This window comes from Engystomops pustulosus, chromosome 10 (assembly GCF_040894005.1).
Source record: "Engystomops pustulosus chromosome 10, aEngPut4.maternal, whole genome shotgun sequence".
Taxonomy (NCBI): domain Eukaryota; kingdom Metazoa; phylum Chordata; class Amphibia; order Anura; family Leptodactylidae; genus Engystomops; species Engystomops pustulosus.
The window spans coordinates 55,287,728-55,302,698 of NC_092420.1; the positions used below are offsets into that span (position 1 = coordinate 55,287,728).

At 38.5% G+C, this 14,971-nt stretch overlaps 1 long non-coding RNA gene across 1 annotated transcript in view; it reads left to right on the top strand.

The window, feature by feature from the left end:
* LOC140104856 (uncharacterized) overlaps positions 1 to 12,318 on the top strand; it is an 82,543-nt gene extending 70,225 nt beyond the window's left edge. Inside the window, exons 3-4 of the long non-coding RNA XR_011850432.1 lie at positions 2,634 to 2,687; positions 12,091 to 12,318. This is a non-coding gene — a long non-coding RNA (uncharacterized lncRNA). The remainder of the gene's footprint in view (positions 1 to 2,633; positions 2,688 to 12,090) is intronic.
* Positions 12,319 to 14,971: the final 2,653 nt, after the last annotated feature.

The following is a 14,971-nucleotide window of genomic DNA, read 5'->3' on the forward strand; positions in this document are numbered from 1 at the left end:
TGTATTAAAAGAGGCACAGCATTTGGCTCTCAATAAATGGAGATAGGAACCTTTAGTTCCCAAATGGGGGTAATCACTAGATAACAGGTTATCTATCTTTGGCATATATGATGAATGTCACAATGAGATACATCAAATCGTGCAGGACAACTGGGGAATCTTAAAAATGGCTTTGGACATTGTGGAATTTATTCTATTACATACAAAAGAGGTTGCAATATTCATGATTCCATAGTCCATAGTCACCTTAAACCTTTAACAATAGAAACTTGGCTTCCAGATGAACCAAGAGGCCTTTTCAAATGCTACATGTGTAAGCCCTGTAAATGACGGGCAACACCTTTTGTACTTCAGTGACTAGGACACAATACCTGAGTTTTGCAGACTGTAAAACAATCGGGGTTATTTATGTGATGACATGAATTTGCTATATGCAATATGTGGGAAAAACCTTCAGAGCACCAAGAAGAAGATTTAGGGAACACGTGAATGATATTAAAAATTAAAAGGACACAATCTCCTCTCATGTTCGGGAAAAGCATGATGGTGATCGGAGAGTGGTCAGATTCCAGATTTTCGAAGGGGTTGAACCCTCACCGAGAGGAGGTGATTTCATTTAGCAAAATGAATCCAGATGGACATTCCTTTTGCATACATTACAACAGAATGGTCTTAATGATCCTATACAGTATTTATGTTTCCTGCAAAGATTTGTTACCATTAAGGAACTAAGGCATTATGGTCGGTTATCATCTCTAATGTTGACTAATGCTTTAACTGATCTATATATTGTAATGTCGGATTTGCTTTACGTATATAGTAATTACGTATGTGTTTAATTTGCATTTTAAAAAGTGGTGACTAGGGGTCTAGTTAGACCCTTGGCCTTTTTTGGCCACTCTTGCATTTCAGTTTTTTACATTTAGTGAGAATTGTTGTATTCGTTTTAATAAAACTCGACACCCTCAATTGCTTCCTCTAATCATCTTATTTTTATTCTGGTATTATATCTTCAACTTTCCCCATTACTTACATGGATCCTTTATTATGGAAATGTTGTAGGCGGGACCTACCGGATGCTGATGGGCCTCGTCTACACCCACTGATGTCTTGATTGGTGGATTGTTTCTGGCCCCCAGGACGACTCCTACCTTTATGACGGGCAGGGGTCTTCCAATTACGTCATGCTAAGCCGCTCATTGCCTCCCCTGGACAGTGCTTAGATCAAACGCCAGTTTATCTCTAGGCAGGGAAATGTGTTGGATGCACATGCCCTCATGTTTGTTCAGATGGTGAATCGCACACTATATATCGTCAATATAGAAGAAAACTATCATTTGTTTGCTGGGATAGTGAATAGCAGACTACCATGAGAATTGTGTAGGACTTTGGATTAGGAACATAGCAGAGCACTAGTTCCACACAACTGTTGACTCGAAACATATTAACATCAATGATTTTTGAACAAGATATTGCACTACATTTTGAGGGTGGATATCCTGGTCCTAAGCCTGTATTGATATTTTGGGCTTTTATCTAGTGTCAATTAGACCTATATTTTTAATAATTCTAATAAAATGTCATCTTTTAGTGATCTCTATTACAGGCAGTAACCTAAATGTATGTTGTGTGTTGTAAGGCAGTGGCTGGAAATCAATGGCATCTATATTCCAGCTAGGTTTTTCACCTATGCTTGGTAAAGGGATGACCATTGATGATTAATCCAGGTTCTGGGGCTGTTTTAATGCAGCTCGTTACCCCGGACTGGGACCAGGGCTTTATAAACCCTAGCTGCACCATGGAAGGTCTCTCAGACCAGAGCTAGAGATGATGCTCTGAGAGAAGCAAGCCTCAGGTAAAGACTGCCATTGCATTTGTTTGTATTATTAGCTAGAGAGGGAAAAGATAACGGGGCAGATTAATCAAGCTGTCTGAAAGTCAGAATATTTCTAGTGGCCCTGGGCAAATGGTGACTTATTCTTGATGAAGATTCTCTGGTCGTGTAGAACCTTAAGAATGCTGGATCGATTTTGAAGTTCTGAAGTTCTATCAACATAAAGAGACATTACATAGGATCAAGGGCTCCTGTCAGATTAATCTTTTTATATATTATATGACATGACTGTTCCTGTGCTGGACTTAACACTGTGCTACTTATTATTACTATGATTATTATTATTCATCCACAACATTAGTTCAGTGAGCAACAGCCTAGGTTGAGTACTGGAGGAGATCCCTTGGCAGTGCCCACGGTGCACTTCCTAACTAACTGCTGATCCCATATCCAGCACATGCACAGTCATGTCTTTCTCTCCTGTATTCAGACTGCACTAAACTGAATTGGCATTACACCTCTCAAAGTTCTAGATACTATTGCTGCAGTCTTTAGTACTTTCCCTTCTAGAATGATTGAATGGCTTTCGGATTTAGGGCCCCACAATTTTTTGCCCTGGTCAGGATATTAATTAATTTACCTATATACATATATTTGTAAGTTCTGTTCTTGATGGATAAAGTCAAGTCCCTTTTACCTCATCAACTGCCATTCCTATATGTATAAACTGTCAGGAAATGAAGAAAAGGGTCATGTGATTTAAAATGTTAATGACCAGTCTTCATGCTTTACCTTCCAGGGCCTTATGATGCTTCAGCATATCCTATCAGCTCATCTTTAGAATGGCTGCATGGTGAGTCAGTGTGTGATGTGTTGGGAACCTGTTCCTTCTGGAATAGATATACTGGTTTGGCTCTAATCACGCCTTATGTCATTAGGCTTCCTGAAATTCATGTTTGATGTTAAGGGAGTTGCCTTTGATGGTAGCAAAAAGAAGCAATGTTTTCCTTATCCCATCCTGGAAAATGTTTCTGCCTTTCTTCTCCCATAGTCACTGCCCACATCTACTGTACGTGCAATAGGGCAGAGTTAGGGTAACTTGTGAAGGGTGGACGTCACTGGATGTCCCTTGTCTCGAGAACAGAATACTGACAGTAATGAGAATGAAGGATTAGTCATGGATGTTTAGGACGGGACCTTCCATCTCCTGCCATTTTATGGCCGTAATGGGTAATGAGGTAAAATATACTTCTGAAACAGGGGGCTTTAATTAAAATATAAAGTGTGTTTGGCCAGTCATGCTCGGATTACTTCATTGATTAGTGCATGAATTGGCTTTGCCTTTTGGTTTATACAGTGCAGCCATGTGTTGAGGACACATCTCCAGTTCCCTACTTCCACAACCTATTCCTGCCAGTGCACGGAGCGAGTTTCTTAGACTCCATTTACTCATGGATAACCGTCTTAAAGGGGTATTCTCATCTGAACATTCACATCCAGATTAATTAATCTACCATATATAAACATTTCTTCAATTAGATGTCATTACAAAAATTGTTCCTATGAGAAAATAATTTCTCAAAAATGTAGTTAAATGGTCCCTTAAAAACAAGACTGTGTCCCTACATACGACCACCTCTGTGGAGGGATTTCACAAAGAAACAAAACATTTTTTGTATTTACATGTCCAGGAATTACTGCTCAATAGCACACGTCTCGCCACTGCTGGCAAAATGTGAGAGGGTCATATCCGAGGAAGCTATCTCACTTCTAAGGGACAAGATGGCTACATTTATTAGAAATTATCTTCACACAGGAACATTTTTTTTAATAACTTCCAATTAAAGAAATGTTTACAGATGGCAAATGAACTTAATAAAATTAAAATGCCCAGATGGCAATACCCCTTTAAAGCCTGCAATCAGTGCGTACGCAGACTCATCTGTGGAAGTGTATTTGAATTTGAACTGTGTTCATTGGCCTTGGCAACCGAGTATAACTTCCCTACACAATGATTTCCTGTCTGTGATGTGAATGAGGTGACTGCTGCAAAAATATAGTTATTTAAATAGAAGTTCTTCTTTTATTTGGTCTAGTGGTGCAAAGGATATATGTTTAGAATATAAAAACATATAAATGATACGGATATTAAAAAATATTTTTAAGCAAATCCTGGAAATTATTTTTAACAAAAAAATGGTTTAAAAAATTCCTTTTAGCTGTAGCTACAGGAATGCTGAAGATCAAATCCGCATTGGCTCTTTACTTCACTTTTAATGGCTGCACGATTCTGCTTGCGGAGCAGCAGTTTTAAGCAACTTAAAAAAAAAATTGCACACTGTTTGCTTGAAGTATCAAGTCTGAAAATGTCAATAATAATTGTACCATAAGAACTTCCTACATGCATTATTCAGCTAGGCTTTGCACTGAAGTGCTGTACATATTTCCTGCTGATTTCATTAAGTTTAGCATCCTCTATTTTCTACAACTTAATATAATTCATTAACCTCCTCCTAACTGGACAATATGTTACACTGAATGCATTTTTAATACATTTGTCAGCTTCTACTTGGGTAACGAATTAAAAAGTTGTTTTTTAAAGTCGTTTTAGATTTTATTTGCAAATACATTGTAGTGACCTTTTATGTTCTAAAGGAAATCTGCAGCTGATTTCACTTTACTTCGTAGGGCATCTGATGTTAGTGGAAAAGTTTTCCTTATTACTTTTTTTTTCAAAGGGAACCTGTCAGAAGAAATTTACCAGATAAATTCTCAGCAAAGTGGCATCATCCAGATAATCTTTACAAGTGAGATGTAAATTGGTTATATAAAGTCGTGAGTCTAGCACTGAGGTCTAGCAATGCCCACATTGGAAATCCCCCCTCACTGCAACTGACATCCCAGCGGTACACAAACATAAAAAACATGAAAAAGTCAGGTATCTGATGATAAAGGGGTATTCCACGAATCAGCATAATTCATATACAAATGTGTAATCAAAATATAAGCTAATATGTAATTAGTTGTTATTTTACATTTTGCTCCCCTTAGCAGAAAATGCTGGTGACATTGACTGTAATGGAGAATTAATATGCTACTGGCCCTTTAATCAGTCCATTGATTTCCTCATTGCAGAGCAGACACAGGACAGAAGATGGCCACTGGTCATATGTCCACATCACATGTCCTGTACCTTCCTGGGCCATTCATGTGATCAGCACTAAGTTTGGCTGTAGTGGGTTGGTTGCAGTGCATCCAGTATGGCCAGTGTTGTGGTGAGATGTGATGTCTGTAACACATCATTACTATGGTAACAGAGCAGGACAGTCCGTTATATCATCACTAGGACCCGAGCATAAGAGGGAGGAGGAGTTACTGAGAACTAAAGGATCATGGGACTTGTAGCTTCCAGTGGTGGCCATATTGGTGATAACTAAGCCTATTTTAGAGAGGCCATATATTTTGTAAATCATAAAATCCAAACTATTTAAGCTCAATTTTGTGACTAATTACATTTAATTTTGTTATATTCTTTTATTTATAGCATTATCGGTTTTTGTATCAGACGATCATATTCCCCTTTAATCATAGCAGAGGGGGGCTTTTGGAGGTGAGGAGAGCTTGACTTCAGTACTAGAGAGGGGGGAAATAACAGCGAGAGATCATAATCTGTGTACAGTAGGACAAAACATCTAAAAGTAATGATCACGAAGGCAATACACTGTGGAGGTTTATGTCTGGGCTGTGTGCTATCCATTTTTTTTTTGTCCTCAAATCTATTGTTTTAGTGGCAAGAATACACAGCGGTGCACCTGAACCAAAATAATATTCGTCCTATTTTTATATGGGTGTCCTCACTTCCAAGTATATCACCAAAACAGATCGAGCTTAACCATTTTTTTATGTAAAACGTGATAGATTTTATTGCATAACATGGTTTAAAAAGACATCCAGTCTATACATAGAATAGTTAAAAATTGGTTTAAAAAATGATAAGGGGAACAGTCAGACAGTGGCAACAGGCAGTGCAACATGGTAAATCACTAATAGTATCAGATATTATGTCTTTACATTGATTATCAATTATACATATCTCTGTCAAACTTTGCACAATATCCTTCACATTTATGGCTTTTGTAGTATAGAAATAAATACTTGTGCCCTCTGCTGCCATTAAACCCTGCTCCCCGATGCGTGTTTCGCTTGTTGCTTCTTCAGGAGGCGTGACACGGATGGTTATGCTATGTTATGCATTAATGCTATCATGTTTTATATAAAGTGGTAAAGTTCCCTCTGTTTTGTTGATACCACTGTGTAGCTGGACTTAACGTAGAAATGTTGTTTTTTGCAACAAAAGTCTAGAGGAAACTCCCCCTTCCCAATTACACACATTACAGCTAAAGCTAAACTTTGTTTTCAGTCCCCCATAGCTATATTTCTTATTTAAGTAATGTATCGGTGGGGTCCTGACCATGACCACTAAGCAGTTAATTGATGAATTGCTCAGAGTTCATTAAAACAGAAGCGAGCGTTTCTTGCAAGGATCTGAAATGCAGATGACCTTGTACAGTAATGGAATGAGATCTTTTGCAGACAATCGAACATGACAAAAAAAATTGGATTCTTTTTTATTGGACAGCAAAGAAATTATACAAATGGCAAACCAACCAATAATCTACCAGTCAATTTTTATTGGATATGTGGATGGTAAGTCATTCCAGTATGCAGTTATTGTAAACGAGCATTAAAGACCCAGAATTTGAAATTTATGGCTTTTTTTTACTATTTATAACATCAACTATTTTGCAGTTTTTTCACTGGTTCACATTCTTTAGCATTTGTTTGCCAACACTATTTTGGGTCTAAAACTTGCAATATGCATTAATGTATGTTATGTGTTTTGGAAACTGTAGAAAGCACCTATTGTGTACATTGTATTACATTGAGCACTGTGCCATGTATTCTACAATTGGAGCCCAGCAGAGATGTTTCTTTGTCACGTGTTTAAATTTAAAAAAAAAAAAAACCCTGTGGGATTTTCTGCTTGATGCCATATTACAGGGGCCTCTTCCCATTCAAACCATGATGGACAGTTTTTTACTGCAACACAAAACCGCAGGGAGTGTATCATACAGACTTCATGCATGACAGAAAGTCATGCACGTGAGGTTTTGAAAGCTCCACAGATTATGGTACGTTTAACAAAATGTGTCACTAGGAAGTGAAGTCTCTGAAGATCATCTAGAATGCCAATAGCCTTAATGTAGGACAAGAAAAAAATGGAGAGAAAGACGTCATTGCAAGACAGCAAATATGAATTATTGTATATACTCGAGTATAAGCCAATCAAGTATAACCCGAGACCCCGAATTTTACCACCAAAAACTGGGAAAACCTATTGACTCGAGTTTAAGCCAGGGTGTAGTATACAGCTAGCCATCCTCCATGTAGTATACAGCCAGCCCTAAGTAGTATACAGCCAGACCCCATATAGTATACAGCCAGACCCCATGTAGTATACAGCCAGCCCCCATGTAGTATACAGCCAGCCCCCATGTAGTATACAGCCAGCCCCCATGTTGTATACAGCCAGCCCCCATGTTGTATACAGCCAGCCCCCATGTAGTATACAACCAGCCTCAATGTTGTATACAGCTAGCCCCCACATAGTATACAACCAGCCCCCTGCCAAGCGCATAAAAAATAAAAAAACTTAATACTCACCCTCCAGTGTCCAGATCGTTGGCGCGGGTCCCGATCTTCAGCAAAAAGCTCCCGATCTTCGGCAACACCGCTGCATCATAGTGCGCGCCCGCCGGCAGATCGCATGGACGTGATCTGCCTGCTACAGAAGAGAGAAGAGGGGGATCCGCGCCGAAGATCGGGAGCCTCGCGCTGAAGATCAGGACCCACGCCAACGATCCGGACACCGGGGAGTGAGTATTAAGTTTTTTATTTTTTACTTGACTCGTGTATAAACCGAGGTGAGTTTTTTCAGCACATTTTTTGTGCTGAAAAACTTGGCTTATACACAAGTATATATGATAATATTTATTTAGACAGTTCTTCCAATGCAAGAAATGCCTTTATCACCTCCTTGCGTTCTTATCTCCCCTCAATGACCTTTTAGTCTCCGATGCCTAAGCCTGTTAAATACAAAGCAAAGACAAATGTTCAGCTCCCTCCAGTGTCTACATTGTCGATAAAAGTGCCTTGAGTGAAAGGGATGTCCCAGGTTTAGCTGCTTCATCTGCTCTCTCATTACATTTTGCTGAAGTTTCCTTGGTTTGGCTTTGACCTTGACTATAGCCACATACTTGTGTAAAGCCAATGCTTTGTATAGTTTGTTAATTAGTTGTGTATGCCTTACTGGTCTGCCCAATGATTCTCCGAAGGTCTTACTAAATCAGATGGCCCAATACATATGGGCTATCCCAAAACTGCATCTTGAGTGTGTATACTCATTTGCTGTCTAACCTTCTGCCAGCATACACACTGGAGTCAGTGGCCCACATTTATTAAAGTGTTTGGGCCAGTTTTCTGTGCAAACTTCTTGCACATATATTTGTGAAGCGTTTGCGCCAGTTTTGTGTCACAACTGAACTTTGAAGCTGCACATAGAATAGTTTGCACTAGCTTTGACAAATGTAGCCATTTATATCATGAGAATGGAGTGGGGATTGATTTACTACCTCTTTCCCTATAGTAACAGAATATCTTTAGTATGTACTGCCCTCTGGCACAATCTACAAAAATCTCATGATCTGGGTTATTTACCATTTTTTCAGTGAAAAAATGGTGATACTGATATAACACAGATATAACAATGTATGATAAAATCCCCTTGGCGGATACTTCAAGAGGCTATACGGTGGGGCAGCCGTACAGCATTAATTTCTATGCCAAGTCCTACTGGTTCACCAGAAAACTGTTATTTCTTTTTTGCTTTCACAGCACAGACTATACATCTCATGTAACTACTTTACTGCTGGTTTCTACCACTTTTTCCATGTTCCATACTTCTTCATGTGATGAAAGCTGCAAGACTAGTCACTATATAGTCTTGTATTTACACACTATTCAGTGTTTGGTGGATTTACTTTCATTTTTACAAATATGGAAGCTTATAACTGAACAAACTTTAGCCAAAGGGGAACAGACAATATGGGCTTCGTTCTGTTTGTTTTGAAAAGGGAAATCATATATGACAACTTGTTAAATATCATTATAAAATCAAAGTTACACTACATCTACCACCAGGATCAAAGATTATAAACCAAGCTTGTTTGCTTGTGCCTCCTCTGGCAGAATCTGCTGCTCTTTTCGCTTCTTAATCCCTGGTTTTACAAAACAAAAAACTTTTTTGCAGCCATGCAAATGAGCCTGAGGGTTTGTGGACTCCATAGGTTTTAATGGAGTCTGGGGCCCCTCCATGAATCCTGCCAGAGGGGGTACACACCAGCATGTAAGTGTGCTTGGTTTACAATCATTGATCCTGGAATTACACTTCCTTCAAGTATGTGAGCTAACAAGATAAAGGTAATATCCACAATGCATATTCCCTTTGACAACCTTTCCACAAAATATCTCTCTCGATATTTAGGCATTTACCCACACACGAGTCTTGTTTGAGAAACTCGCTCCGTGCAATTGCAGAATTCCCAGGACCAAACCTTGAATCACCAAAACTGAACTGACATGTAGTTGAATTCAGTATTTCAGCAAACAAATAAGAAGTCAAAGGTTATGATGGTATTATGGATTTCTGAGTTGCTATGTCTATGTTCACAGTATAATTTAACATATCCTTCATAATTTGTGGGAGAACTTAAAGGACATCTGCCACCAGGATATCATCCATTCTCGGGAAACCGCTTCTCCATGTGTCATTTTCAAATTTATAAAACTGCCCCTCACTCAGCATATCAACCCCTCTTGCCTCGTCTAAGTGGCAGCGTGGAGTAGAGCAGGTTCAGATGAATGCAGAGACCAGCGGCTGGCTTCATTTCATCTGTGCATGTCTGGCTGCACGTTCTGCAGGATGCTGAACACGCAGGCGTGAGAATGCCTGATGTGGCCAGTGAGAGTTGATGACATCCGCAGGGGGGATGAGGCAGGGGATGTCGATATGCCATGTGAGGGGTGATTTTATAAATTTAAAAACGACACATGGAGGAGCAGTTTCCCAAGGGTTGGGAGAAACTGCTCCTCCAAGTGTCATTTTTAAACACATTAGCCACTCCCAGGGGATAAGTGGAGTAGTCACTGATCGCCTAGACTAGAATGCCTAGTTGTTCACTGGGGTGTAGGTCACTTTCATAGCTTAACGGGACCGTGAGGGGACAAGTGCGGACTCAACGTTTCCCTCAAAATCATCCGTATCATTTAAAGAAAATCTCTGATAGCAGCACTGATGTCCCCTGACGCTGGGGCCGTGGCTGATGAGTCACACCACCAGTCCCATATCTTGTGGAATTTTGTAGGACATTTCATATGCTTGTAGACCACCTTTTCATAAGGTATAATAGTTTAGACAAATCCCTTCCATATACTGCAGGTGGGAGACCTGGGATCCATCCACCGCAGCACAATGGATTTCCAGGCCAGAAACAGAGTCTCTTGCAGAAAGATCCTGTCATGGTGCATCCAAACCTACTCATCTAGCCCGCCAAATAAGCAGACCTCCGGAGTATGCGGAGTGATAATAATACCAGTGATAATAAGGAAAGGATCTCTATCCAGAAATCCTGTAGGACTGGGCATTCCCAGTGGACATCTGTGGTGCTCCGGGGTGGAGATATGCTTCATTTTATAGAGTTCTCCTAGTTTTTTACCTATTTTTTTACTAGACAACATCCGGCAGAAATAAAAATCACATGGACAAAAAAGTGTGCATAGCAAGGTCTGGAGAAGTTACCTTTCTTCTTTAGATAAAAATTGCATAATAGATCACATTCATTATTGTGTCACTGGACCAAATATTTTAATGCAAAAGGAAAGTCAGAAGCTTATAACCTGAAACTTATGGGCATAGGTTTGCACCTGCTTTTGATGCAAAGAACATGCACTGAACATGCATTACACTCTGGCCCATTGTAATCATTGAGTTTTTTCAGACTTGCATTTTTTTAACGCGCATTTAAATCTCATCATGCTGTACTTTTGCAAGTCACACACGTGAAAAACGTACCATACATGTCTATGGAGATGCATCAAAAACGCATTGCACTCCGAGACACATGCAAGTGCAATGTGATTTTCCCTGATCAATTGCCATAGAAAAGATAGACCACAATCCTGAGTCCGCGCCTTATCTGCTGCACTTGAAAAACGGATTGAGAATGCATTGAAAACGCGTGTGAAAAACTGACAAACTGAACAAACTCTGACTGAAAACTGATTGAAAAATGTCTGTGTTTCACTGACCAAACCCTGATCGCACTCTGATCCGACTCTGACGTGATCTGCAACACAAGTGTGAAAGAGGCCTAATATGACTGCAACAGAAAAATAATCTGATATAATTTGTGCTATGTGCATATCTCCATCGGGAATTCCATTATAAGAACAGTAAAAGTGAAATTGTAATGGAGGCTAACAGACACAAACACATCTTGATGGAAATGGTTTCTAATGGAGTTTGTGCTGCTGATGTAAATATTGCAAAAGTAAAACGTGAAAAGATTAGGTATTTCACTAGAGGAGAAGTAGAATATGAAGCAATAACTGATGGAGACGCTGATAACTTGCCGTTTCTGATACATTCATAATGGCTGTGGAATTGCCACTACGGTAAATTCCTCCGCCATTCTGCATCATGTTCAGTTAACTTTAAAGTGGTTCTATTACCGCTTCCGACATATCTCTTTCAGTAAAAAATCACATTCCACACATCATCTCAAATTGTATTTATCTTAATGTAAACAGCACAAAAAGATAGGATGTAAACAATATAAGTGATCTTTATTCAACAATTCATAGTTGAAAAACAATTAAAAAGCCCTCACGTGCACATACGGACAAGCCAATAGCTCCCATGTGCAAATTGTAAGTAGATGTAAACACACATATATATATATAAAAAAGACAATGGTACATAAACTTAGAATGAATAATAGGCCTGGGAGGACATGATGATGAAAATCTATCAGATACGTGCATAAACCCATAATGTATCAGATATTGCATATTACCGGCCAATAGAGAGAAAAATACAGTTACTTGATAATTGATTAATTATTCCTTTATTTTTATAGCGCACACAGATTACGCAGCGCTGCACAGAGTTTGCCAAATTAGTCAAATGATGCCAAGATGGTAAAATATTTGGGAGCTACATTCAGTGATTGGCTGCAATGGCACAAGAATCAGTGGCCAGTTGATGTGGCTGTGAGACAGAAGTCAGACGGTAATGGAATCTTTTCAGAAGATGGAATCTATTAATATACATTTTAAGCAATTCTGTAACAATTATTCATCAATATTAAAATGCTTGTAAGACATTTCCTGTAATCTTTTTTTGTGGGTCAAATTCGGTTGATGTTAGTCTTTTTTACTGCACAGGGTTATAAAGATTAGAGTCGAGGAGTCTACAAGTTTCTTTACAAGGATACAGAAATCTATACTTTAATGGTTCACACTTGATTGCGGCTGTAATTGCGAGAACACATACATCAGGAGTTGATATTTATGAGTTGTGTTTAATTTCAGGATGCAACATCTCGTTGAAAATAATTTAGTGGAGAGGATTCTACACGGCAAGCGAGGAAACACTTAATTTGATGCTTAAATGCAATTCTTAGGAAAACTTTTTTTTTTAATTAAAATGCTACGTGAATCAATTTACTTGGACAACAGGTGTTACGAAGAAATTCATAGAAATGCTAATCATTAGAGAACTTTACTCACCAAATCTATGATGCCCTCAAGGATTGTATTCACTTTAAAAATATAATAGGTAGCATATTTGAAAATGAAATAAGATGATAAAATTATTATTCTGCATGTTACAGCACTAACATCTACCATCGGACAATTATGACTTGAATGTCACATTTTGTAATCCATTTATTTTTTTTGGAATAGACATTTTTTATAACAGAGTTGCATTGGCAATTTTAAGTTTGGATATGGGTGAAAATATCCGTAAGTGCCTCCCCACCCCGTTTTTTTTTTTCATTTTTTTTTTCTATTGCAAATGCAGTTATTGTGTCAATGATTTGAGCCAAAGCCAAAACTAGGTTTAAAGAGAATGAAAAGATAAAATAAATAACTTCAACAAAAAACTGCATGTGACTTTATCCTTTCCCTGATTGCTCTCTGTCACTGTTTTATACAATCAATTTCCTGTGATTATGGCTTTAATGCATAGAATGCTTGTAGAAGTTGATACATTACCATTAGGAGTGATTAATGCAGTGCCTAATGGGTAAAATACCATTATTGATTGCTTTATCTGTTATGTAAGTGTTGGGATTACAAAATGGATTGTAACTATTAACTCTTGCATTCAGAAGCTACTACTATTACTGGCAAAGGCATTATGATGATCATTTCTTTGGAATAGAAACTCACAGAAAGTGACGTTTTTTGTGTCAGCCAGCAGTCTCCCTGTTTTATTGCCTTTATAATCAATGATCGGCACTGTGCAGATTACTACATGGCATGCAAAGGTTGGAAAGAAAATGCATTTCTATAAGCTTCAAGGGAGATTCGGAAAGTTAAAAGGGACACTGTCACCATCTAACACCACTAAACTGACAGGTCCATAGTGTAGGGTATGAAACTTTATAGCCTTTGAAACAGTTGCTTTAAGCAAATGAGATGAGTCACGTTTTGTCACTGATGAGTAACTTTTAGAGGCTGCAGAGAGAGCATAACTCCAGTCTACCTTTTCTTAGGTTCTCCAGCACCATGTAGCCCACAATTCATATGTGATTTGAAAGATGAGTTTCTAATCTGTAATATAATACCAAAATGGTTCTAGGAAATAGTGACATGATTATCACTCTGTATCATGATAGTCCTTATTATAAAACTATGTAATTCTTTTGGGTCACTGTACTGTTATAGAATGATGATGACCGAAATAGTGCTGCCCCCAAAACAATTGCTTATGGTTGCTTTATTATACAACTGAAACTCCATTCTCATGGTTCAATGGTAGTGTGCAGAATTAAGGTGGTTAGTGGAGGTTGCCCCTCAAAATTTCAAGGCTCAGAAATGTTCACATAACAACTACAATGACTGTGGAAATACTGCACAAAACTCGCCCATGGCAAACTTTTAAAGCAGGTTGTCTTAGATGAAAAAATCCCAAAAGTGCACGTGCCACAAAAAGTTGTGAAAAAAGAAGAAAAGTGTAGCCGATACAAAGGGGAGATTCTCATCTTTGAAATTAAACCAGGACTAGGTTTATGTTTTGGGAGGTTAAGTTTGTAACTAAAATATGTTTTCACGACAGGGCTAATATTTAAATTCAACTCTGAAAAATCTGAAATATCATGCTAGAACAAATTTTCTGTGTGGGACTTATATTTGGAGATATACAGAAACTCTGTAAAGTATATTTCTATATGTACCTGTGGACTGCAGACCACTGCCTAATGGAGATGGCTGGTGGTTAGGCATTTAAAAACACTAAATAGGTAACCACCCCCCACGCCTGACATGTTTCACTCAAGCAAAAATGTTGTCTTTTAGTTCAAATTTGCCGCTTAAAGGGTAAGGCTAATTTCACACAACTGTTTAAATCTCCATTCCTTTCCTTTTTAAAAAGGTAAAGAATGGAGGTTTAACGCATCAGTTAAAAATCGTATAGACAAAAATGTAAATATGTCTTCAATCAAGATGAACACGGCACTTCCTTAAAATATTTCTTCTTTATTGGTATCAGAGATTATAACATGATGGGTAGAACATAGTTACAGCTGACGCGTTTCGAGCTATTTCAGCTCTTAGTCATAGCATAGCTCGAAACGCGTCAGCTGTAACTTTGTTCTACCCATCATGTTTTAATCTTTGATACCAATAAAGAAGAAATATTTTAAGGAAGTGCCGTGTTCATCTTGATTGAAGACGTACTACTACACCTGCAGTCCTAACAGGCAACGCGAGCACACCCTAAGACGTGTCAGA